The sequence below is a fragment of the Eschrichtius robustus genome, chromosome 6 (assembly GCF_028021215.1).
Source record: "Eschrichtius robustus isolate mEscRob2 chromosome 6, mEscRob2.pri, whole genome shotgun sequence".
Classification (NCBI taxonomy): Eukaryota; Metazoa; Chordata; class Mammalia; order Artiodactyla; family Eschrichtiidae; genus Eschrichtius; species Eschrichtius robustus.
In genome coordinates this window covers 2,730,993-2,758,627 of record NC_090829.1, presented here as the reverse complement: position 1 = coordinate 2,758,627, position 27,635 = coordinate 2,730,993, and the positions used below count along the sequence as shown (strand labels likewise).

The window sequence follows — 27,635 nt, the reverse complement described above, 5'->3', positions numbered from 1 at the left end:
CATGTCATAAATAAGGGAAAAATAATTTTTAGGAAGAAAGAAAGTGCATAATTAAAGAGATAAACAATTTAAGGTTATTTCCCTGTATATGAATCTATTTTTTACAAAGCAAGGGTAAAATATGTACATCTTTTCAGTCTCTTAAAGTAGAATTTTTGACTTTCGATTGAGGCAGAAGACCAATAACAATAGTATTTCACTTCAGATTTTCTTTACAGATCTTCATGAAAGTAATGAATGATTAAAATATAAATGTATTAGGAAAGAATATTTTACATGTTTTACATGGTTTTTCTAAGCTTTCAAAAAAAAATTCCCTAAATGTTGTTTTGAACACTGATAAGGAATTTTTCAGAAGCCAGTTTAAATAAAATTGAGTATTCAATCTTGGTAGTCTTGTTAGTTTCTTAGTGACACTGTCCTTTCACAGTCTTGTCCTTGAGTACAGTTTTTACCTCTTCCAGCCAGGAGCAGCAGTGTGGACTGGTGGTTAGAGCGAATTGGGACCACACCTAGCGTGTGTGTCCGTAGCCGCGCTTGTCAAGAGCAGGATGGTTCTAGAACACTCAGAGACACGGAAGTTCTAGAAGACGAGAAGCCTTCCTTATACAATGGCCAGTTTAACACATTTTAAAACAATTTATTTGAAAAAATAAAACAAAATATCCATAAATAGGTTTATGACCACTTTTTTCACAATCCCTTTATTTTTGTGTTGTAGCATATAAAGACGTAATCTAGTAAGAAAGCATCAGATAAAACCTTAAAAAACAAAATGTTGCTGTTCTAAATTGAAGTACACATAAACATGTATATATCCATTTATATTTCTTTGTATTTTCCAATAAGGTAATAAACTACATACATTCTAAAGAAGAGACTAGAAAACTTTTTCAGTATCCTTGGAACCTTCAGAGAACGACGTTTTTGTCTTGTTAGGAGACTTCCCGGCTTCTCAGTGAAGTTCCCTTTGAAGGACATAATGATAAATAATGGAGCGATTTCAATTGTTATTTTGCCAAAAGGTATTGTCTGCTTTTTTGTGTTCATCATGACTTGTGAAATTCAGCTGTGTCCTTGGTCTTAGCTAGCCAGAGCAGGGAAAAGGCAAAGCCATTCCATTGTGGCTCTCTCCGGTGTGAAAAATCAGATGCCATGCATTAATGGTTGTCAGTCTGATGACTGCTCGCCTGCCATTCTGGCTGAGGGGTGGAAAAGTTACCCGCACATCTCAGCCTGAATCAACATAACCCAGAGATAATCTGGAAGACCTTTCTGGTAAGAATAGCTCTTTTTAACGTATTGTTTAGATGACTTTGAAGATTTAAACTGCTTTTTTCTTTCTTACTTGCATGTCTGCTGAGGGAATATACCGTACACTCTGAACTTCTTACTTTTATTAAGTTGGATTTGGTCTTGGTCTATAAACTGTGGTTGAATAAGCCGGACGTCTCTGTTAATAGAAACTTCTGTCCTTTTGTAGTCTAATGCATGAAACTAATAATTTCATACCTCTTAGGCTATAGCTATACTGAGTTTTAGTAAGTTCTTTGGTTGCTTCCATAATCAAAATATAAATAATTTTCCTACCATAAATAATTATATCCATTTTAATGTCAAAGAAGAAAATGCCTGGCTGTATTCCTGTATTGTTAGGACCAAATATCATTGAGGAATTTGCTGCACTGGAAAAAGTTTTTAAGTGAGCTATCATAAGGTATAAAATGAATTTAGAGTCTGTGAATGACAAATAAGATTTATCAAGCAGCATAAAGCAAATTGGTACATTTAAAAGTTAATGGTATTTTGGAGTACCAAATTACAGTGGGGAGAGGACAAATATTTCGCAGTTCCGAAAAGCACCCTAAAGACTTGAAGTGTTTAACGAGCCAGATCATGTGGTGTTATAATATTGGTTTCCATTCCTTTTGGACTGTGACTGCATTAGCTTATGTTTTCCAGAGGTAGGTGTTTTTGAAAGGCGGAAGTTTATTAATGTTTGTCATTTTCTTCACAAAGCTCAGTAATGGGCTGTAGCTGGCTAATTTAATCCATAAGGCACTTTCCTACCCTGTTGCAGGTTTTAAGCAGAAGTCAAATTGCTTTGTTACATTTAGGTATAGAACAAAGGCATTATGTCATTCTATATGTATACATCCCACTGAGCTCCAGTAGTTACCAAGAGAAAACCACACTTCATTCCTTTCCCTCTCTGGAAAGCCATAGGTGTATGACCTCCAAAGCAAACAAACAAAATTACCATGCCTTAAAGAAAAACAAAAACCCAAAACAAAACCTAAGGCAGTATGAAAGACTGGAACTGACCCTGTCCAAGCTCTGTGCCTTTTTAATTTAATCGCCGCAACCTGCAACTCCAGTCTCCTCTGATTTCACAGAAGTGAGTTGACTTTTAAAGATCTGTTGTCAATGTGTGGAAATATCTGCACCTCTAACTCTATAGGCAGATATTGGAAAACGACCAGGTTTGTGCTGATTTTTCATAATCCTCAGGAATTGGACTGGGCTGCCATTTGCTAGGGTCAGATGACTGACGATGGGAGATGGGTGGGTGTCCTCAGGCAGGCCTGGCGGGATGAGCGGAACTTGTCTAGATTCAGAAACTGGATTGTTTTTACTTTCTTATGTGACGACGCTGATATGGCATAATATTGACTGAGCTGCGATGCGAGGCCGTCTGCTGGCTGATTTTTATTGCAGGCCCATTGACAGAGTCTCACTGTTTCTGCTTGGTGTTAATCTTCTTGATTTCATCACTGATGAATTGGCACAGAGTAGGTGAATTTTGTTCATATTTTAGGGGAATACACCAATTGAATAATTATTTGAGAGGATCTGGACGTCTTCTGGAGCTTAACTGTTTGGAAACAGTGTGGTTTCTAAAGAGCCAAAATGTACCATTTAAAAAAAAAATCCTCTTAGGGTCTCAAAATTATATTCTAGAATCACTCTTCTGAATTTTTCATTTCTGAATTGTATCACCCTGTCCATGCTTGTACCGGATATGGCATAGGTGTAAATGCTTCTTATTTAGCATCATAATTTTGAGATGTGTGATGGTGATTGGGGTACAGAATTATTCTTGAGATTCTGTTTGTTTTATAAATTAATATACTGAGTGAAGACGTTTTCTTAATTTTAAGTGTTGGGACCTCAGGTCGCACAATAAAATAAAAATATCTTAAGACTATAGTCTACAACATAATATTTAATCTTCTCAGGATGCTCAACTTCAGATAATCTTAGTTAAAAAGTCAGGAAGTACTATCAAGAACAAGTCCAGAAAGACATTTTTTTCACATCAGCTTAACCAAGACTCTTATCTGAGGCAGCTAACAGTCAGCCCAAATGACTAATTTGATTTTCTACTTCTCTTCCTTTCCTTAATCAGAATTCTGATAGAGGGATTAATTAGCAATAAAGCAACATGAGGAAGATGGAAAGAAAATGAGGGCATAGATAATCCACAAACTATATATAATCATCCCTGCGTAATCAGAAGTTAACTATCATTAACATGACATTTGCTTTTAAAGCCAGGAAGAAAATTATGATTTTTGGCACTAACCTAGTCTTTAATTATAGCACAGTACCATTCTTTCCTTGTGTTTGTTCAGATAGCTATAAATTATATTAGTCTAGGGCTTTTGTGTCATTTCCTTTCCTTTTCCATGATTTATATAGTCAGAATACTGACCTATAATTAAGTGTACTTGAGAATGGTCTCCAGTTAATTAAATGCTCTGGAGTGTGTAGGGTGTTCTTTGCCAAAATTCCAAGGGAAGAGGCCATCGCTGGGTTAAATATCTACAAGGAGTCTGGGTAAATCTTCAGTGCTAGTCTTCTATGACTGTTGAAGCTGTCATGAGAAGTAAAAATAAATCTTTCTTGACTATTGTCTATGAAAGAATGTAAGATTCATCTTTTCGTATAATTTAAGGATATCATTTTGAAAAGTAATTGTCTCATTTGAGGCATGCCTGGTTTTTAGTAACTAGTAAAACAGATACATCATATGGAAATGAAAAATAAACTCTTCCTTCCTCTCTTTATTTTTGTCCTTTTATCTTTCTCCATAACAATTCTCCATTCTCTGCCAGAAACAACTAGTGGCCACTCAATTTGATTCAATATATGGATGTGAATTTGCTTCTGTGTGCAGTGCAGTAAGCTGAAGAGGGCCTATTAACACAAGTAACTCTTACCCAAAGAGCCTACCCAGGTGCCAGAACTTGCCCTCACTCCAAGGGTGAGTGGAGACCCTGTCCCTCTTTATCCCTCTTTATTTTTATTTCCATCCTTACCTCACTTTGCCAGCAACACCTCGCCACCCAAATGCACATATGCCCTGAATGATATGGAACTTGTTTCCATTCCAAGATCCCAAGGCAAATCCTAGGACCCATATCAACTAAAGGGAATGAAGAAGGGAAGGTGGGGGGAGGGAGGGCAGGGGTAATGTGGAGGATGGGAAAGACTCTCATTCCTCTGTGGTTTCACGTAGAAAGGAAACTCTAAATCTGCTCGGGGGCTGCATCAAAACATTTATTCAGGCAATTGCTCACTGTAGTTGGGTCATCTGTATACAGCAGAGGGATATATACTGGCAGCTGGGTGGAGGGAGTTGGGTCTACAGATGTTTTATTTGGCATGCACAGTGTTTTAAAAAATTGAGCCAACATTTAAAAAATTAACAGATTTCAATCCCAGTCCACATTTCTGGCTTCTTTTGGGAAAATCAGAAGAGTGGCAGCACTGCATCTGTAATCTCCAAACTAAACCTTGAGGTGACCGGAGGTGACAAGGGTGAGCATACTTACTGGTGATCAACGGGGTCTGTTACATTACTGCCTGGCCCCTGTGTAGACGGAGCTAACCTCCTCCCTCCCACCTTTCCCCTCACACCCACACATGCACACCTTTCATGATGTGCAGGTAGAGGTGCTTTTTTGGAGGGAGAGGTAGATGACTTGAGAGGTGATCAGATCAACCTTGGCTGGGCCAATATTAAGGTGAGGGTAGGAAGAGAGGCAAGGCAGCTTCCCAGGTTTAATTGGGACCATATGAAATTTACCTTTTTATAGTTCAGAAGCATCACATTGGCACTTTTATATCTACAATCCACCTTCCCTCTCCTTTTCAAAATTTCTGCTATAGCCCTAGAGTCTTCATTGCTCTATGGAATTTGTTAAAGAATGGTATATTGTCCTTTTAGATCCCTAGGACTTCAGTGTTCCATGATTGGATTTTAGGGAACAACTCGCCTTTTCATTCCTCCATAGATTTATGTTTTATTTTCAGCCCAGTAGATACTCTGTTTCTCTCCAATTAAAAAAAAGTAATAATTTACAGACAGAATCACTCACTGTCTTGTGATCCTAAGCTTTAATAGCTCTGAACCCAGAAAGACTAATATATATATTTATTGTGATAAAATACACATAACGTAAAATTTACCATTTTAACCATTTTTAGATGTACAACTGATAATACAAAGTGTATTCACAATATTGTGCAACCATCACCCCTGTCCATTTCCAGAACTTTTCTATCATCCCAAACAAATTCTGTGCCAATTATATAATAATTCCCCATTCATCTTTCCCCAGCCCCAGGTAACCTACATTCTACTTTTCTTTCTCTTTGAGTTTGCCTGTTCTAGGTACTGCATACAAGTGGAATCACACAATATTTTTCCTTCTGTGTCTGCTTGTTACACTAAGCATAATGTTTTCAAGGCTCACTCATGTTGTACTATGTATCAGAATTACATTCCTTTTTAAGGCTGCATAATATTCCATTGTGTGTATCTGTCACATTTTGTTTATCCATTTATCTGTTGATGGACATTTGGCTACTGTAAATAATGCTGCAGTGACCACCAATGTACAAGTGTCTGAGTCCCTGCTTTCAATCCTTTTGGGTATATACCTCGAAATGGAATTGCTGGATCATATGTTAATTTTATGTTTAACTTTTTGAAAAACTGCCAAACCGTTCTATAGTGTTACAGGAGTGACAAATGCAAACTGCCTTAAATCGTCCTTTTAAATTACGATAAAGCCAGGCTTTTTTTTCTTCTACCATAGGAAATATTTATCAGGTTAGAGAAAAGGTAAATTCTTCCTAAATATTCTAATCAAAAAGAGTTTCATTAGGGTCCAATTTTGATGAACACTGTTTCTGGTTTTCAAGCCTATATGCAGCACTTTTTGGTTTCAGATTAACTGTTCTGATAATGATTTATAGAATTTAAATTCTTCCATGGAAACCATCATAGCTGATGAGCCTATTTGCACAACCAACAAAGTTAACTCTGGGTTCCCATTGTTCTAATCCTGGAAGTTAATTTGTTAGCACATTGTCACACAAATGCCTTTATGTAATCATACATGAGCACATGTGGTTTGAGTATGATACTAACATACATGCACACATGTGCGGAGGAATGTTAAACACAGTGCAATCTATACCCACCAGTAACAGTTTGTGCCATGCTTTTCCTTATAAGCAAATGGCACTCGTTTTAGATAAATTTTATGATTCTCATCAAAACAATTTTTCTCACTCATTTAAGCACACTTTAACTTTATTATGTAAATGAACTTTGGGGATGGCAGTGTAAGAGTTAAAGTGAGCTCTGAAAACACTCTCTGGCTGACTTCGGGAGAAAAGAAAAGTCATCATTGGCAGTAATGTAGACAGACACGTCTCCTCTTAAATGGTGGCAGTGGTCTGTGTCTGCAGTCAAAGCTGTAGCGTGTGGGTTCATGTTTTCATAGTACAAAGGAGTTTCATTTGACAATTTCATACCAAATAGTCCCTTATGTTCAGCCATGGAAATAATGGGAGCAGATCTGTGGGTGGGAATGGCTACATTGGCTCAAAAAACTCTCAGGACTAAGATCCAGGTCTGTGATGTTGACAGTGTGGAGAGGAGATGCAGTGTGGAAAAGGAGGAGCTATGTCTTTTGTTTAAAGATCTCAATTAATCCCATTTTCTGTTATATTTTACAATGGGATAAGAGGATCAGAAGGGTTTTATATCATTTTAGTTTTCAAAATAATCATTCAAGTGAACTGCCTGGCTAAGTGACAACTCAGATTTCTTTTCCATCTAATTCCTTTCCTGTCTTTTTTTTCCTTGTCTTGCTTCTCTATGGCAGTACCCTGCAGGGCACCCTCCTCCAGCTGGACCCAACTGAGTTCCTGCCTATGTGCGTTCCCAGTATAAGCAGCCAGTCTAACTTACCACATACTGGGGGAAAGGCACGGACCCAGGATTTCATTCTGCCACTCGACAGTAATGGGACCCAGGGACAGCATGGGCTCTGCAGTTACGAGGCTCTGGCTTTGGGTCTGATTCTGTCCCTTACTGACTTTTGTCAACTCTAGCAAGTTAGTCAACCTCTTGGAGCATTTAAGTTTCCTCATCTGATATGTTCTTTGTGAGAAATGTAGGAATTTAGAGAGAAAATGAGGACTGAGAACCAGGTAGAGAAGAAGGACAGTGAAGAATTATCTGAGATGGAGTTGCCCAAAGGACTTTTAAGAACAAAGCCAGGCAACATTAAATTTTAAGTTGCTTATCATCCCATGCTGTAATGGAATTCCCTTCTTTTACTAACACCTTGTTTAAAAAAAAAAACAAACATATATATATATATATATATATATATATAAAAATTATTGCTGATACTTTAGAATGGAGATGAATTTAAAGGGGTTTCACTTCTGAGCTAATAGACCCTGGAAGAGAGAAAAGAATAGTCATAGGTGAAGCATACAGTATCCCATATGGTACCCTATATGGGGAAGTCATCATAAACAAAACAAGAATAAGTTATAATTAGGGGAAGTGGAGCCTTCCTGGGCATTCCTGGAGATATTGGGCTAACTTTGGATAGCCAAATTGTTTATTATGTCAAAGGATATTTTCAAAAAACCTCATTATTTCCTCAATGGTTTTAACGCAAAAATGAAGAATCATAGAACAAAAGAAGTTCCTTTACACTGAATAAATATGGCCTGATGGAAATTTTACTATATTGTTTTTACCTTTGCCTCATTTTCCCGTGGACCGTCAAATACTTCATTCCTAGACCAGCAGGTGAAAATCTTGAATCTAGCTTCTATCTCCTTTCAAAGCTAGGACTGACATTTACCTAAAGTAACTGCCCAGCTTACAGGGTTGGGAGACCCAAACCTTCGGGGTAATTCCAGGTTTTGCATTTGTGGTTCTTTATGTATCATCAAACATTCCCATGGGAAGAAAGTGTGGCTAATCAGGATCCCAGGCTGAAGGTTATAAATTTTTTTCCCAAAGGGAAGACAGAGATTCTGTACTACAGGAATGATTTGGTCGTATTGATGTGGAAGCTTTCTTAGATTTTTTTGGTCCTATAGCCTCATTTTACAGATGTTTTCATTTAAGTTTGGAAGCGTTAAGTGATTTATTCAAGCTCACACAGCTGTTTTGTGGTAAAAATGAGATTGAACCCAGGTTTCATAATTCCTGGTTCATCTAGATATTCATCCATTTTAACACCTCCTGGGGGCCACTATTGCATGAGGTGCTGAGAAATAATAATAAACCACACAGTTCTGTAGCTCTCTTTATCAAGTGTTGGGAAGATACCATCTAGAAAGCAACAAATAGATGCATCAAACCTTAAATTTGAAATGGATCTTAGTGTTTATTTACTCTCATTTGTATTTAAGATAATGAGGCCCTAATCTAATGAGGTAACTTGGGATGAACAGACAGATCTGAGTAATTCTGGTGTTAAGAGTCAACAAGACTTGATGGCTAGTTAACCATGGAGGCTGAAAGATAGAGAATTCAAAGGTATACAAGGAATTAAGAACTTGGTAGCAGAATAGCATAGTCATTAAAAACACAAGCTGTGTATTTCTCTGCCATTACGATTTGAGGGACCTGAGATCAGGCGACCTCAGCTTACCCATCTGTGAAATCAAGATCATTTCAACTTGAGGGGTTTTGTGAGGATCAAGTGGTATTACATTTGTTGCACTATATTGCCTGGCATGGGTAGGTGAGTATTATTATCAAGAGCATAGTGGTATTGATTTATGAGAAAAAATGAGGTGTGTTGGTTTAGGGAAATTCTTTCTCCATTAACTTATGGATTCAATTTTTGATTTATGAAGCCTCTAGAGCCTGGCTACATCAATTAGCCATACTTTTTCTTGTATCCGCCATCATCTCAGAGCTTTTTAACTACTAAAAAAATTAAAGGAATAAGAGTAGACTTGGGCTACCAAGTTTTGGAACGAGAATTCAATGAAACGTGAATAGCAAGACCATTGAGTGCAATCCAGGGAAAGAGTGATTGCTGTAGGTCATACAGTGTTGGCTATGAACTCTTAGTGAATGATGCCAAGAGGATGTCTTGATTCAGATGCTGTAAGCCGACTCTGCGCGGGAGAATTCTGTTGAGGTGATCTGAGTTGGTAGCACTGGTTTGTAAAATACTTCTGAGTTTAGGGGGAGCAGTAGTAACCAAAAGCATCCCATAAAACAAACTTCTATTTCCTTTTATTGCACTTGGTGAAGGTTATTAAGAATGTAATTCTTTCTGCTTGCTATGTGATTAGCAGCCGAACCTTTTGGGGGTACATTTCCATTGCTACGCTCTTGTTATCGCAAATGGAATTTGCATGCCTAATTCCCTTCCCTCCATATTGAATCCATACCCCTTCAGGTCTAACGGCATGCTAAAAATGATTCCAAACCTCCGATGTTGATTGTGGGCCATATGTTAGCACTAATTATATAAATGAGGCTTGGTGGAAATGTGACATGCTAAGCATTCTGAGCTTAAGGAATTACCTAAATGAATTCTAGCTTGAGTTAATGCTAAGAGAGACAAGGAAATGCGGGTACAGGTTTTGAGCAGATGTCAACAGGTCTGCATGGCTCTTCATGGTCTTTATTTGTCTAATGATAAGGACTGCTGATGGAACATTGTGTCAGAATATATTGAAGTGCCATTTTCCTGAAAGCTGCATTTTGCACCTACAGACGGATCCATTTTCTGAATAAGCAGAGTAGAATGATCCCCAGGGATAAAACTGAAACTAGATCAGGGTAATGTGTGTGTGTGTGCGCGTGCACGCATGCTTATATCCGTGAAACATAAATGGTGGTAGGGAAGTTTGGGGGGATGGTTGACTAGCATCTCCTGGGGCCCAGCTGTTTAGTCTTGACATAAGCAACAGTTCCTGAAGAAGATTTCCTACCCCATGTGATTTTCTATGGGTGTCTTATGTACTCAATTCCTATTGCACTGAAGAAATGTGGCTTCTTTGAACCTGTATATTTCCAGAAGCTTATTCTTGGTGACCCTCTTTTGCCAAGAAGTGAAAAGACATTCCCTTGGCACATTTGGCCACTGCAATATCTTTACATGCTGGTCTCCAGCCACCGGACTGCAAACCTAATCCATGTAGAATGACGAGTACCCCCTTGTAGATGCATTTCCCATAGTCCAAATCAGACCTTGTGCCTCTTTTAGATCATGACTCAATGCTCATCTGTAGGGCCAGCTGGCCTGAGGAATTGTGCTCAGATTATTAGAGATGATTGAAAAGGTCTTTGAGAAGGAAGCATTGGCATCTCCAGGACTTAAATCTCCATGTACCCATTGGAGTAGCACCAGTTATAGAAGCAGACACCTCTGTCTACAGTGATGGGAAGTCCAGGCAGAAGGGGAATCAGAGGGAGATGGAGAAATAAATGCAGATAACACCAGAATTCTGGGTTCAAATCCTAGCTCCTCTGTCTTTAGGTGGGACCATTGCATTCTTCATCAGCAGGATGTGGAAAGTCAACCACAGGGAGTGTAGATGAGAAGCAGCTGAAAAGATGTTTGTTTATTCCCATCCTTTCCATTGGGTCCCTTTATCTTAGGCTAGGAAACCTCTAGGGATTCTTTTCTATTTGCTTAATGAAGGCTGAAAGAAATTTAAGAGGAAAAGTACTCTCGTGCTGTGACTCAGTGCTGTTTCACGTTCCATCCATATAACCCCTATGATCACCTCCTTTACCTGTTCCCAGTTGGAAAACACTCTTAGTTGTCCTCAGTTTGTAGAACAAGGTCAAGAGATACACCCTGGTCCTGCAAAAGGATTGGGACCTTCCCAGCCTTGGGTACCACTTGGCCCATGTCATCAGCCACCTACAAACTTTGGGAAGCTTCACTGCATTTTCTCCACCTGGTCTCAGATCCACAGCTCTCAATGTCAAAGCAACAGAGCAACTCCCACTGGAGCTGCTGTTGACCTCATTCTCCCAAAGTCAGGCTGCAGAAGGCACCGCTGAAGGGAGGTGTCACAGAACACACCCAAAGAACTCCCTCTAGGATATGGGGAAAATATAATTCTCTTTCCCCCCCAGAACAGATTGTGCAAATAGGTGGATTTCCAGCTCACCTGCTCGGAAGAAGGTGCACAGTACAACTGAGGATCAAATTGGATGAAAGGCAAATTGTCAAAATAACTAATATAATAGCAACTTAAAGTTTGTAAAACAATTTCACCTACGTTTATGCTTATGTAAGGAGACATGTTACATGAAAAAATTAAAAACAAAGTATTACTATTAAATTTTAAAATGAGAATATATGCTTTTTGAGTCTTTCCATTTGATCTAAAATTTATTTAGATCTTTGTAAGCATTGTTGGAAATAATCTTTGTGTAGAACATTACACTAGAGTCTCTGGGATGGAATAAAGTACTCTGCAATTCCAAAAGCTGGATTGTAAATTGCATGCTTTCTGAATGGAATGGATACAAGATGAATTTGATTTGTACCTTTAATTTTTCCACCAATATCCAGCAACTGGTTAGAAAATACCAGGCTTGGTTGGCACAGGTGTGGGGACAAGATTCACCAGCCAGCCATAGCCTCCTCCCTTTGGGAGCCTCCGGAGATTAGAGAGCAGAGGGAAGGGACAGATGACTGCAGTCGCAACAGTGTGTAACGGAAGTGTTGTGCCCTTGAAATGCTAATATGGGTGAGCATCACACTGTAAAATTCACACGGTTAGGAGGCAGCCTGGCCACTTGAATCACATAGACTGATCTTTATGGGAGACCTCTTATTTTATTCTTTACATATTTCATTTTCATCCTGTGTTTTCTTTGGAATTAATAGAGCCTCTTAAAAACTGCTGTCTATAAATTTTCTCTCCTGCATATGTCTCGAAACGGTTTCATTTCTTCATTTAAAACATTACAGCCATTGCAAAATGCTCTATTTTGTATTTAGTTTCACCATCTCATATAAAATACATGTTCTTCACATAATTATGTAAAAATGGGTTTGCAAATGCTCTAGAGATCCATATGATGGGCACATTATAGGATTCTAAGTAATAATAATCTCCTGTTTACATGAGACCTGATTTTCATGCCAGTTTTTATACTTTAATAGAGCCAGAACACGGCTTTGCTCAAATATGCCAGTTTATTCTGGTCCACGAAATACACTTGAAATATCACAGATTAGTTTGCCTGGGAGAATGTGCAACTACATCTGATACTTTAGAGGTGAACATAATGGAGCCGGAGATGGGAACCATTGTTGTCCTGTTTGCTGTGAGCAGAGCTAAACCAAGCCCAGCAGGGTTACTGGAAGACCCAAGGCGTAGGCAGGAGAGGAGGAAACAGAAAAAGGAAAATATAAATTGAAAAAGGTAGGCAATTAGGCAAAAGGAAAAAAAAGAAACGGTATCGTGTTATATAAAGGAGAGCTCGAGCACACCAAGCTCAGTTGATACAGAGAAAGCACAGTGGTTTTCAAGTGTGGTCCCGGGAACGGCAGCATCAGCATCACCTGGAAACCCGTTAGAAATGCAGATGCTCGTGCCCTACCCTGTCCCCATCCTGAATCAATCCATGGGGAAGAGGCCCAGGAAGCCGAACAGATCTTCCAGGTGATTTTGATGTGCACTCAAGTTTGAGAACTCCCAGTCTCCTGGAAGGTTCCAGCAGCCTCAGCACAGTGTGCTGAGTGTTTGAGAGGCTGCGCACCTGTGTGGAGTGACGCCAAGCCCAGCTGCAGGAGAGGGAGAGTCAGGGACCCAAAGGACATGGGGATGGAGAGCAGAGCCTAGCTAGTAGAGAGATATACCAGGTAGTTATTCTCTCCAGAGCAGATGTTTTGAAAGCAGCACCTTTGCAGTGACTTCTAAGGTGACAATGTCATGACAGAGTTAAGACAGTTGGAGGAACCATGTGAAAGGCATGGAGAGAATCTTGTCCAAAGGTGGGGTTATGTGGGGTTTGCTCTACCACTCAGTGGTGGCCGGTCTGGTCTCCTGATGTGTCGCTGCCCAGGCTCAAGTGTATGGTGTTGGCCAAACCTTTAGGAGGGGCAGCAGAAAGCAGGATCCAGGCAGAGGGGGGAAAACATTGTGCCCTGGGGGACTGGTCAGGAGTTAGGGCATCCAGAGCACAAAAGGCTGAGGGGGCGATGGCCAGAGACGTGGCCATCAGTGCAAGGCTTAGGAGTCATTGGACACCCAAGATAGAAAATGAACCCCACACTAAATGGGATCAATACTTTCTTTTTTTTTTTCTTTATAAATTAATTTTTTTATTTTTGGCTGCATTGGGTCTTCGTTGCTGTGTGCGGGCTTTCTCTAGTTGCGGCGAGTGGAGGCTACTCTTTGTTGTGGTATGTGGGCTTCTCCTTGTGGTGGCTTCTCTTGTTGTGGAGCATGGACTCTAGGTGCGTGGGCTCAGTAGTTGTGGCACATGGGCTCGGTAGTTGTGGCTCGCAGGCTCTAGGCGTGCAGGCTCAGTAGTTGTGGCGCACGGGCTTAGCTGCTCCGCGGCATGTGGGATCTTCCCAGGCCAGGGCTCAAACCCATGTCCCCTGCATTGGCAGGCGGATTCTTAACCACTGTGCCACCAGGGAAGCCCGGGATCAATACTTTCTCACAATCCCCTACTAGAGGCCCATCTCTGGTACACTCACTCTGGGACATCTGACTTCAACCTGGCCCAAAGCACTTGTCTGTGGATATTTGAGAGAACGAAAATCATCTAGTCAATAGGAAACAAATGCCAGTGACCCCCCAGAGAAGCAGAAGATGCAAGAGGAGAGATGCTCTTCCTTAGGGCATTCCCTCCTCTCATTCACATTCATGAAAATATTCAGGGCAAACAATTTCTCATTTAACCTTAGAGATAAAGCCAAGTGGGATTTGACTCATGTTCGGTTTCCTATAGAGAATAAATTTGAAATATGGGAAACATGGTGATACACTTTTGCTGTAGGCAATGCATTGCAGTTGACCTTGTATTTAGGGGTGATTATCAGAATATTTTCTCATCTGTTTACCTAGACGGAAACAGCTAATTCAGCCTTGTCCATAACCTTCCTTTTTAAAAAGTAGCATTTGCTTCTTTCAGTGGTTTAAACAGTGATTAGGGAAATGTACTGTAAATAATATTTTCATTATATATTAATTGGATGAGTTTTCCCCCAAGTTTACAGAATTAAATGCACACACGTTTCCTGAGATTTTTAAACTTGTCTTTGAACCTCTTTCGAATGCTTTTCTAGGCTTTCTTTTTCCAAAATGCATCTCTCCTCCACTACCACCCAGTCCTAACTTCACTCTTTTTGAGTTCACATGGCTTCCTCTCTAAGTCCCGTACGGGCAAGATGGTGCGGGCAAGATGGTGCGGGCTTGGCTCTCCCTTGGCCTCTAGCCCAGTGCCTGGCATAGTAGGTGCTCAATAAACATTAATTAAACCAATGAATGGCTACGGAAGACTGCTCTGTGTACCTGCTTTTGAAGCCGGTCTCTCTTCCATTGTCTCCTTTTGCCCTCTTTCTTCCCCCTCTTCCTGATGCGTTCATTACAAAGACATTAGACCCAGTCCTCAATTTCTCTAAATTGTTTATGCAACTCATTACGTTAAAAGGTAACAAAGGCGCATAGTAAAACTATTTTTTTTGCATCAGAAGCTGTGTAGTTTTAGAGACATAACATAGCTCACAATGCACATTAATTATGAAAGAATATATAATATTGAAACCATGAATTGTGGCCAGAAAAAAAATCTTTTTGATTGTTTAGTGTCCAGTGGACTCCGTTTTAGGTGTAGTCCCTTCCAGGGAGAGGCTCATAGAAAGGGTGAGCTGGGGATTGAGAGCATATAGATGCATGTAGATAAAATAGGTCATGGGCAGGGTTTCATGAAATTTGAATGTGAAGTGGTATTATGCATCTCTTTCATTTAAATAACTTAAAATGAGTAATTCACTCCCCAGAATATTTGATAAAAATCCTTGGAAGTTTGCCAGCAGGCACAGTGGAGGAAGGAATGCGTATTCAAAAGAGAAAAGAGAGAGAGAGAGAAAATGAGGAAGCCAAACCTGCAGAAGCAATCTATACCTGATTTATTTTCTAAAATAAATGGAAACATCTTAGTAACAATTGCTTTGAAGAGCCAGGGCCTCACTTTACAATGCTAAGCAATACATTCTTCGGAAATGCTACCTTGGAAATGCCAGTGCATTTAAGAAAGGACCCCAGAACACTTCCTTTGCAATGTGTTCACCTCAGGTGACAGATCCCTGCTCTGGAAGCTAGGTTCTGGGGTGTCAAAACACCTCCGTGCAGTGGTGATCGTTGCCATAGAGATAACTAGATGATGGATAGCTAGATGATAGATAAGCACTGAAGAGATAGTAGATAAATGATCTCATATGTCAGAAGAGGCCTTTGTGCCTAGGAAATTACAGATTTTTTTTTCAAAAACAATTCTTCTGTCAAAATCAAACATAGAACTCACTTTGCTTTACTCCCACTCTGTGCATTCCACTCCTCTTCCAAAGCTTTTTTCTTATTATCACATCTGTGATGTGTTCCGCCCATTCGATTCTTGCTTGACTTCTTGTCGAGGAGATTAACTTTCTTCAGAGGTTGAAGGCACTACCAGTGCTGGGGGAAGGACGTAGACAGCTGACCACTCAGGTTTCTTTATTTTACACTAAATTAGGGCTTCATCGGTTGTTCTGTCCTTTTTTGTACTCAGACCAGCTTTTTCCCCTTTTTCTTCTTCCTTTTTTTTTTTTGGTGCCGTGTGGCATGCAGCATCTTAGTTCCTGGACTAGGGATCAAACCCACGTCACCTGCATTGGGAGCGAAGTCTTAACCACCGAAGCACAGGGACATCCGTCTTCTTCCTTACTTTCTACTTCTTTATTTCTCCCTTTCCTTCTTTCTTCTTATCAACCCCTCCTCCATCTCTTGTTCCCATCTCCATGTACCCCTGACTTTCCTGCCTCATTGCTTTCTGTCCCTACTCTTTTTATGGGCACCTCTGTGTATTTTTCTATTCCAGATATTCTAACACATTGAGTCCACTTGATTCTTAAAATGACAATGGGCAATTTCAGCAGATGTATCTACACATTTTATAAAATGATAATGAGATGGGACCTTGAAAACTCATCTTAAAATATGGCACGTGCCCACTGGTCTGGATTCCAGAAAGGACTCTGAAGAATAAATAGGTTCGAACGTGGGCTCAGAGCTGTTATTTCCTCTGCAGTGTAACCTCTGACAGCCTGAAAAATCAGACCCCATTTTATGGGCCGTTAAACAGCAACGGAGTCCTAAATTGTGCTAGAAGCCACAGGAAATCACGAAGAAATCAGAAGTCAAGATGTGCTCCTTGGGGCAGCTTTAGAAAATCATGGAACAAATTCAATTCCTTCATTTCACAGTGTGCAGAGAGGTTGTGATTCGCTCAAAGTTTTACAACTGAGACAACTCCAAGAATCTAGAACCTGGGGATGCTGACATGTTGTCAAGTGACTTTTCTAGTCCACCCCATTACAGAATGGCCATGTGAGAAAGAAAGGAGAGAGAGCTGTACTGCTAATGGAGCAGAATTTGGGGCCCTTCTCCAAGTCTGGGGGAAGTGGCAAAAGGAAGTATTTTTAGGATAAAAGAGAGAGACATGTTTCTTCTGAAGAGGATGAGGCAAGAGGGAGGACGATGAAGATAATAATTTGAAACATCTTTGGATCTCAGCTTTCTCATTTGTCAAATGGAGATAACAATAATTTTATTGTAAGTCTGTTTTCCTGATTACATGGAAAAAAAGTGTAAACGGCTTGATATACAGAAGGCACTCAAATAGTAACTGCTGGTGTTTTGGATTTGTGACTGAACCTTCTTTTTAACCACCTTCCTATGAAGAAGAGTTAGCACTCGTGTCTTAATGGTCTGGAGTTCCTGAGGCTGGTTTTCAACAAGGTGAAAAACAACTGCAAACTAATCCACCTAGCTCTGAAACTAATTCCACCTAGCAAACTAAGTTGAAGTGCAAACTAATTGAAGCGCAAACTAATTCCACCTAGCTCTGAAACCAGAATCTGAAAACCTGGCCCCAAGCTGTTTGCTTCCCATTTTGTAATCCCAGCTACAATTCTTGGATTGCAACTGTACCCAGGGAAGAACACACAGACAGGACAACTGTTTGTCAAAAATTATTAACTGATGCCACATGCGTGAAAATATCTGTAACTTGGTCTCAATTCTGATGAAGGCTGATCCGCTGGCTCTTTTTAACATTACAATGACTGATCATGGTTACAGGTCATACAACAATTTAGGAAGTGGACTTAGTCTTCTTCCCCAGGAAACAGATTATCAGGTGGATATTTACACACCGGAAGCTTATTGCAAAGTGCCCTTGGGATCTATACCTGTGACAGAATGAGGAAAGCTGGATCAGATAGGAGAAGGAATTCAATACAGTTGCAACAGCGGATGTGGTTCTCAGCCAAACCCTCGATGAGCTCTGCCATTGGGGTGGTTCTCTTGGCTTACCCAGAATTGAGGCCAAGGGGCTGGGTCTTCATCCTCCACACCAATAGGCTGTTAGATGCTGGCTGCCCCCGTGGAGGAGGACTGACACGTGAACAGGTGTCTCTCTTCTGCTGAGAGAGATCGCCAGAGAGGCCTCAGCCAAGCCGACAGCAGACAACACTGCAGGCAGCAGGGGTGGTGAGTGCCCCTCCTAAAGTGGGGTCTAGACAGAGCACTACAGAAACCAGCATGGAAGCCCACGCTATCTCCTACGTAGAGCACAGCACCTTTGGGAAGTGTTGGCCTGTGTTCTAGCGGACCCTGAATCATAGTGTTACTGAACACAAGTTTGTGTGTCCGACACACAGTGAGACCAAACAAACTGAAATGTTGGAGTTTGGAGCAGAAAAAGGTTAATTGCAGGACAAAGCAAGGAAACAGGTGGCTCATGCCCCCCAAAATCCAGAACTCCCCGAAGGGTTTCAGTAAAGCATTTTAAAGGCCAGGTGAGGGAGGGGTGTGGTTGGTTGTTACCAACTTCTTGGTGCAGGAATCCTTTGTTCTTCAGCTGTCCATGTAGGTCAGGTCACAATGTTCCTGTAAACCTCCAGCAAGACAGAAGTTATTCTCTGTTCTGCAACTTTTAATATCTATATGAATGGGAAAGTGTTATCCCCTTTAAAGGTCAGAGCCTTGCGAAGGGGCTCTCCTGTATATTTCAGGTTCTAGGCAACATTCTTAACGGGAAACAAAAGCAGTGGAATACAAATGTTGAGGTAAAAGAAACAGATCCAATATGGAGTCAGATTTAGTCTTCCCTATGACAATAGGAAAGGGACTCAACGCCCTGGAAACCCAAAGAAACATGTTATTTGCTCCTCCTTAAGAGGTCTAAAACCAGAGCTTCTTCCAGTTTTAACAAAACTGATTGTTTTATTAACATTACTGAGGAATCTTTGGCTGAAAACAGGCCCATCAAAATTGTCAGCCTGTGGAACCAGAGAGAACACCTCAAATGTTCTCCCAGTTTGCACCAGCATTCTACTGGGGAGTCAACAAATGGCCAGGAGGAAGGTCCAGTGTACACACGATAACTGTGAAGAAGAAGAGAAAAGGTTGGTTCTGAGGAAAGCTATGATCACTCACAGGATAAGAGAAAACAGAATTGTTATCCAGATATTATGAGGCTAGAGGCACACCTCACACCTTGATTATTTGGAGCTTTCAAGTAAAACTGTTTGCTAAGTGTTAGAATTTTCCAGATAATTTATTCATATTTGGCCTCACTTCTTACATAGAGATGTAAGACCATTGCTCTAGTTTTCTGGCTCTAAACTAAGCTATCTTCTTCTCACATGCTCACCAAAAGTTTATATCCCCTTAGGAGTTCTTTGTGTTTAGTCTCCATTGCTTTGCGTTAGCAATTTGCCCATCAGTTTTATTGGACTTAAGCCCAGCTCATTCACCCATCACATGAGCAAAGTGAAATCAAGGTAAAGCCTTTGGTATGGACAAGTTAAAGCATGTATAAACTAATGTGCTGATCTCCAAAGACAATTTGGATAATTCAACCTTAACCCTGCTCTTGAGACTCAGTGTGTTTTTTACCAGAAATGTTATTAATAATCAGCATTTCTTTGCAATGTGACTGGTTTGCCCAAAACCACTCTCTTAGGAAGCGAAACTGAACAGGGCTAAACCAGAGCTAAGCTCTTCCTTCCTCTCCTCCCTGTCTGCTCATCTGCTCCTGTGGCTGCTTGTGTCTGGCAGAAAGAAAATAGTACCATCTTTCACTCAGTTGCCAAAGCCAGAAATGTGGGAATCATATTAAATGTAATCTTCTCTTGCACCTTGTATATTTAATGTCACCAAATACTGCCTGTTCTATCTTCTAAATGCCTCATCTGTGTCTTCTTCATAATTTCTGCTTCCACTGCCTCACTCTGGGTTCAGTTATCTCTTACCTGGTTACAGTTATAGGGAAATCCCTAAACCTGGCTTGGCTCCTTCCAACCACCTTCCGTACCACCGGCATAAGAACGATCTCAAACAAATCCTTCATTCTTTCCGTTTTCACACACCAGGATAAATTTGAGATCCCTGTAAATGTCAGAGAAGACTCTTCATCTTCATTAGATTTTTCCCACTCTCGTGAAATCCTGCTCCAGCTGCCCCAAACTATTTCCCCTATTTTCCCGTGACACTTTCCGTGGCTGGACATGCCCTTCATTCATTCCCAGGCCAACAATATTTATCACCTCCTCCACGAAGTGTTCCTCTAAGGACCCCCAGCCCACGCCCCTTCTGTGCCAGATGGCTTGCCCCCTCTGTGCTTCCATACATCTGTCAAGACATTCGAATTTTTTCAGAAATATGATCGTCTGTATACATGTCTTTATCTCACATTAAAAAGGAAATAACTGGAAGGGCAGAATTATCCTCTCCTGTCTACTTACAGTGTCTAGGACAGGGTTTGGCACTTAATACGGGTCCAGAAAGTGGTGTACGTTTAGCCTTTCAGGGGATGAGAATGTTACACATAATGCTTTTAGCTCTTAACAACAGAGAAATTTGGCTTTTAATTATAAAGTAATTCTTGAGTCAAATGAAACATAAGATAAAAATTATTTTTTGATCAGGTTAATTAAGTGCTTGGAGTTCTCAGAGTTATAGTTAGTTTTTCCTTCTATGCCCTGCAGAAAGAATAATCCGTCACAGTAATGCCATATTTGGTTCATTCTAGAATTTAATATAATTTAAAATTTTACTCTCTGGATGATTCTGTTAGGTCTGTTTTCCCCCAAAATCTTTTTTTAAATTAAATTTTATTTTTTTTAATTTTGTTATAGTTGATTTACAATGTCGTGTTAGTTTCAGGTGTACAACAAAGTGATTCTGTTATACGTATACATGTATTCATTCTTTTTGAGATTCTTTTCCCATATAGGTTATTACAGAATATTGAGTAGAGTTCCCTGTGCTCTACAGTAGGTCCTTCTTGGTTATCTATTTTATATACAATAATATGTGTATGTTAATCCCAACTCCTAATTTATCCCTCTTCCCCCCCCCCCCCATCACCACATTTCCCCTTTGGTAACCATAAATTTGATGTAAATAAGTTCATTTATATCATTTTTTAAAAAAATTAGATTCCACATATGAGTGATATCATATGATATTTTTCTTTCTCTGACTTCAATTAGTATGGTAATCTCTAGGTCCATCCTTGTTACTGCAAATGGCATTATTTCATTCTTTTTAATGGCTAATATTCCATTGTATATATGTACCACATCTTCTTTGTCCAGTCATCTGTCGATGGACATTTAGGTTGCCTCCCTGTCTTGGCTATTGTAAACAATGCTGCAGTGAACATCAGGGTGCATGTATCCTATGAAACCATGGTTTTCTCCAGATATATGCCCAGGACTGGGATGCTGGATCATATGGTAGCTCTATTTTTAATTTTGTAGGGAACCTCCATACTGTTCTCCATAGTGGCCGTACTGATTTACATTCCCACCAACAGTGAAGGAGGGTTCCCTTTTCTCCACACCCTCTCCAGCATTTATTGTTTGTAGACCTTTTGATGATGGCCATTCTGACTGGTGTGAGGTGATACCTCATTGTAGTTTTGATTTGCATTTCTCTGATAATTAATGATGTTGAGCATCTTTTCATGTGCTTTTTGGCTATCTGTATATCTTCTCTGGAGAAATGTCTATTTAGATCTTCTGCCCGTTTTTTGATGGGTCGTTTGTTTTTTTGACATAGAGCTGCATGAGCTGTTTGTATATTTTGGAGACTAATCCCTTGTCAGTCGCTTCATTTGCAAATATTTTCTCACATTCTGTGGGTTGTCTTTTTGTTTTGTTTATGGTTTCCTTTGCTGTGCAAAAACTTTTAAGTTAATTAGGTCCCATTTGTTTATTTTTGGTTTTATTTTCATTACTTTAGGAGGTGGATCCAAAAAAGATATTGGTTTGATTTATGTCATAGAGTGTTCTGCCTATGTTTTCTTTTAAGAGTTTTATAGTGTCTGGCCTTACATTTAGGTCTTTGATCCATTTTGAGTTTATTTTTGTGTATGATGTTAGAGAATGTTCTAATTCCGTTCTTTTACATGTAGCTGTCCAGTTTTCCCAACACCATTTATTGAAGAGACTATCTTTTCTTCATTGTATATTCTTGCCTTCTTTCTCATAGATTAATTGACCATAGGTTCATGGGTTTATTTCTGGGCTTTCTATCCTGTTCCATTGATCTATATTTCTGTTTTTGTGCCAGTACCATACTGCTTTGATTACTGAAGCTTTGTAGTATAGTCTGGAGACAGCGGGCCCAATTCCTCCAGCTCCGCTTATCTTTCTCAGGATTGCTTTGGCTAGTCATCCTCCGAAATCTTTACAGTCACTGCTTCAATTTGTATCTGGTTGTATGAAAAGGAAAGCCACTCAAGGTATCTCAGATAAAGGGTAGTTAATCACAGGAGTATGTGTGGGGGAGTTAGGGAGACAGGGACTCCAGAATAAGAGCCACTGTGCATTGCAGACTCAGGGAGTATGAATGAAGCAGAGGACAGTTCTTGACCCAAGGCAGCGCCAGGAAGCTGTCATGCTCTTCCACTAGCATAGCTCAGGGCCGTGGCCCTCAATGGGTTGGCACTCTTGCGTCAGGTGCCCATCTGAAGTTCAGTCGGCCATCTGGGGGAGGGTCCAGTTACAAGTAGACAAAACTGTGCTGCTTAGGCCACCCCTGATGTGGGCAGAGCAGACACCCTTAGAAAAGAGTGGGCAGGTGGGCAAGAAGTGACTCATGTCTCCAGCATAATGATAGGAGTCTTTATGCCTTCATATACATTCACACCATACATACGGATAAAATATATGTAAATAAACCCAAGATATAGTAAAGTATAACCAAAAGATTAGCAAATGATGAATTTTGAGAACTTACTACCTTTGTCTTAATATAATTCTATTGTAAGTTTATATAATTTTTGTTGGTGCTTGTGTTTAATAGTTGCGTCACCAAAATTCCTGAAAATGTAGCATTCTGCTCTCGTCAGCCAGGGCCATCCAGCTTCAGCACGCCACCAACAGGACTACAGTAGCTCTGACTCTAAAGCTTTTGATAGTCAGATTTTTGACCTCTGGTGTTCACAGTAAAGTGTATCAGGTGTTGGACTCATTAAAAACACACAGAATGGGAGGAGGACTTGTGTCTCCCCCAGACAGTTAGAAGGTTTCCTCAGCCATCAGGAAGCACTCAGTCAACTTGAGAATTAATAATTTACTCACAACTCATTCTCCTTATATACCCTCTAGTAAAGGCAAAGAGAAAACTGCTCTTTCTGTTCTTAATTAGTTATTTGGTTCCCAGATGTCTACCAAAGTGACCATAAAGGCAATTTAATTAAACGAAAAACAAAGAGTCATTGAAATTCTCTCACACCCTGATTTTTAAAAATGCATGCTGCTCCCTTTAGGTTTTCTTTTTTTATTTTTTCCGTTGGTTGGAAGTTTTCCTGGTGTTTCTTCTAGAATGTCCATACTCAGGGTTATTTGCATGACACAATGAGGGGTAAAGCTCATGGAGACTGCCAGTCTGCAAAGACACCAAGCATGTGTTTAACTTAAGAGAATTTACAGAGTCCTGAGTTCATAAAATTGAGATTTGTTAGTAACATGTTTCTTAATGCCCGGTAGGATAAGGTCTTTGGGCCATGAACCCCATACAGTCACTTCCTTGGACTTACACTGCAGTTTGCAATGAAGATTTTTCATGTCTTTTCTAGGAGTATTTTAAGTCAAAAAGGTGGCTGGGATTAAAAAGAAAAACAGAGAATAATTTGATGGTGAGCTCTTTGGTTTATGCTTATCAGAAAAAGGGGGGAGGTGTGAAGCAAGGAACAAGGGGACCAAGGCAGAGAGGATAATGCACCAGTATGTTCCAAGCCCTTTATTTGTGTTTGTCTGTTTCATCCCCCACAAAACCCTATAAAATCAACATTATTATCTTTACTTTTACAGTTAAAAAATGGATGTTCAGAGAAGTTAGGACACTTATCCAAGATCAGGCAGTTGATAATTGGATTTGGGGTTTGGGTCATAGTCTGCCCGTAGGTCCCAAGATAGTGGCAGAACCTCAAAAGCAGTGGTTCCCACACTGAGTGATCCATGGGTCACAGCAAGAGAAAGGCGGTACTGAGCACATAGAGACTGTTTTCTCTAATTCATTATCCACCGTTTTTCCCTTTAAGGTTGTTCTGCACCTGAATACCTCCTGGTAGTTATAATGGCATGAGGGCTTCCTATTTTGAGGGGAAAAACTCATCTAATACTTAAACTGAAATTTTTAGCACGCCAATCTTTGAGCACCTGAAGGTTGCCTTCGAAATGTTATTGAGATGCCTTTTTATGAAATTGATCTGTTCTAGGAATCTTATCAGTGTTAGCACAGTCTGCTCGGGTAAGTTATGCATCACAGTGGCTTTCGTAAATGTTGAGAGGTGTTCCTGGGAAAAACAGTTTGACTTCCACACACAAAATGTTCCACTGAAAAGGTTTTCTCCCAATCTGTGAAGAGCTCCATTCTTTCTTTTCAGTTGACTAGACGACCCGTCAGAGAGAGAGAGAGAGTGTGTGTGTGTGTGTGTGTGTGTGTGTGTGCACGTGATGTGACCCCACACACTTTTTATACGCATACTGGGCTCAGGTGCAGAGCAAATCAGAGAGGGTGAGACAGAAAATTGTGGCGGCCTTTTGGGGACGCTAAATTTGAATATGCAACCTCTTGTTCCTTATTGAAACAGACCCAAAATAAAATGCTGTGGATGAAATGATTTTTGACACTGTAGCTATAACTATAGACTGTAGAAAAGAATAGAAAATTGCAACTTCCTGTTGAGCATTAGCGCTTTGAATTTTTTTTTCACTTTGGTGTGTCACATAACACTTCTTGTTTCTACATATTTGGAGGCTAATGGTATAAAATTCTTATCAATCTGACTCTTTTTTATTTTTTATTAAAACGTGGAATAAAATATGATTATAGGAGGAGTCTTCTTGACATCAACATAAAATATGTTGGTGGGATTGGAACGCTGAGCAGAAAAGGCAAAATGGGAAAGAAAGTGGGTTCTGGAATCTTGACAGTAGCAAGCGGTGGACCCTGGAGGGGGCAGGAAAGGGGGGTAGGACTTAGCTTCTCTCATGTTGTCAATGCAATATGTCCTGTTAAAACTATTAAATGGGGAGGGAACTGAGAATGCATTTTTGAAGACTGTGAAGCAGTATTCCATGTTTAAAAGCTGCTTTGCTGTTATAAATTTTAATGATAAGTAGGAGCCGAGGGTTGCTGTTAAATAAATAAATATTTATTGAGCATCTACCGTGCAAGCCACCCTGCTAAGATAGTTATACAACAGCTCTTTTTCAACAGCTCTCAATTTTCCCCTCTTTTTCCGGACCAAAAACAAACACTGTGCAAATATTGTGCCATGAATAACTTGGAAGTAACATATTCACGTTCTCGCTGAAATCATCCTAACAGGACTCGCGGCTTCATAGCTCAGCTTTGTGGGTATTAACTGATGATGAGACTGATAAATCACATTACAATTGGACATTTTCTGTATCTGAGAGAGTTTGTAAAAGTGGAATTAATTTGTTTAGGTCAAGCAGCCCTCTACTAATAAAGGTAATAACTCATCATTTCTGTGGGACAGATCATCTGAGATTTTCAGGTCATTTGGAGAGAAGGATTCCGTGCAGCTTGCCACACTATGAGAAGGGGGGTGGGGGCACAGAGTCCCAACGATGCTCCAGGTGTCGCAGAGAGTGGGAAAGGAGGGACCGCCGCAGAGCACGGACGATGGGGCTGGTCAGGAAACGGGCGCTCCCAGAGGCCGTTTGACCACCAGCAAAACACACAACCGGCTCTATCAGCTCTGTTAGAGTTACCTGATCTAGGCTTCAGAACACCATGCACTTAACAGTGTCTACAAAAGCAAAGTGCTTGGTTTGCTAAAATTTAAGTGTGTGTGTTTGTGAGAGAGAGACCTATGATGGGTTTGTGTTCCACGTAGAGTCTTTTTTTAAAATTTTTAGTTTTTTATTGATGTATAATTGATTTACAGCATTTCAGGCATACAGCAAAGTGATTCAGTTATACGTATATGTATATATCTATTCTTTTTCAGATTCTTTTCCATTATAGGTTATTACAAGATATTGAATATAGTTCCCTAGGCTGTACAGTAGGTCCTTGTTCATCTGTTTTATATATAGTAGTGTGTACATGTTAATCCCCAATTCCAACTTTATCCCTCCCGCTCCCTTCCCCTTTGGTAACCATAGTTTTGTTTTCTATATCTGTGAGTGTGTTTCTGTTTTGTTGATAAGTTCATTTACATTATTTTTTAGAGTCCACATATAAGTGACATCATACGGTTATCTGTCTTTCTCTGCCTGACTTACTTCACTTAGTATGATAATCTCTAGGTCCATCCATGTTGCTGCAAATGGCATTATTTCATCTGTAGTCTTTTAAAATGTATCCTTAGGTCAGGGTTTCCTGACCTTGGCACCATTGACATTTGGGGCCAGATAACTGTTTATTGTCGGGGGGCTGTCCTGTGCATTGTAGGATATTTAACCACATTCCTGGCCTCTGCCCTCTAGACTCCAGTAGCACCCCCAGTCATGACAATCAGAAATGCCTCTAGATGTTGCCCAGTATCTGCTGGGGACAAAATCACCCCTGGTTCAAAACCACCGACTTTGATGGTGCTACCTGATATAAATGATTACTATTGTGTATCAGTAGCTCTTCTGAGCCCTTTACTTGTGTTAACTCATTAATTCTCACAGCTGCTTTGTAAAGTGCATTCTGTTTTCGTCCCCATTTCCAGATGAGAAACTGATTCACAGAAGGTTAAATAACGTGCATTTATAATTTCACCCCCTCAGCCTGGCTGCCGAGCTCTACAGCCTTCACCGTCTATTCTTTTCTGTTCTGCATAAGTAATTTGTGCCTACTAATGAACCATGCATTTTAACACCCTGTGAATTTCTCTTCTAGGTACCTTAAATTTTGTTTTTTCCATTGTTCTTGTTTTTTTTTTTCTTTAATAGAAGAAAGTTGTGTATTGTTCCACAGGGCCTAGTGGCTCTCTCCGTGACCCCTTGGCTGTTTGAAATGGAGTAAGCTTTAGGCAAGTTCCTTTGCAACATCAAGCAAAGAAGCACGTTAATATAAACGCCAGTGAATTAATTAAGGAGGCTCTCACAGGGGCAAAGCACTGGGAACTCATCTATTTTTGTCCTTGGTCAGCTGTGCTGTATCCAAAGCATTAGGGCCTAATGGCTCCCCCTCCGTGTTGTCACGCTCATGGCTTCTTGATCTCATTTGCCTTCTCATGCCTGCTTTAGCCTGACTTTAGCCTCCTCTCAGAATGAGATTATTTTCCATTACACTATGACTATTTGCTTAATGAACCAAATTCAGGAAGCAGAATAACTTTTAGAACGAAACCCTCCAGATCCTGGAAAACGTAGTTGCCTTGGAGAATCAAGAAACCTGGCCAACGCTACGAGTCCCAAGGACGAGAAACACTTCCTAACGCCAAAGGAGAGGAGCTAGTCCGTGTGCGGGTGTGCTCCCCACCAGAGTGTGGTTCACAGTCTCAGTTACAGAAGTGCACCTGGCAACAGTAGGAGCCTGGAATAAATGACACTCTTCTTTTCACA

The 27,635-nt window shown here is 40.2% G+C and overlaps 1 protein-coding gene across 1 annotated transcript in view; it reads left to right on the top strand.

Moving 5' to 3' along the window:
* Window positions 1-1,120: 1,120 nt before the first annotated feature.
* RARB (retinoic acid receptor beta) overlaps window positions 1,121-27,635 on the top strand; it is a 682,530-nt gene continuing 656,015 nt past the window's right edge. Inside the window, exon 1 of the mRNA XM_068547291.1 lies at window positions 1,121-1,278. The gene's annotated coding sequence lies outside the window, so the exon portion shown is untranslated. The remainder of the gene's footprint in view (window positions 1,279-27,635) is intronic.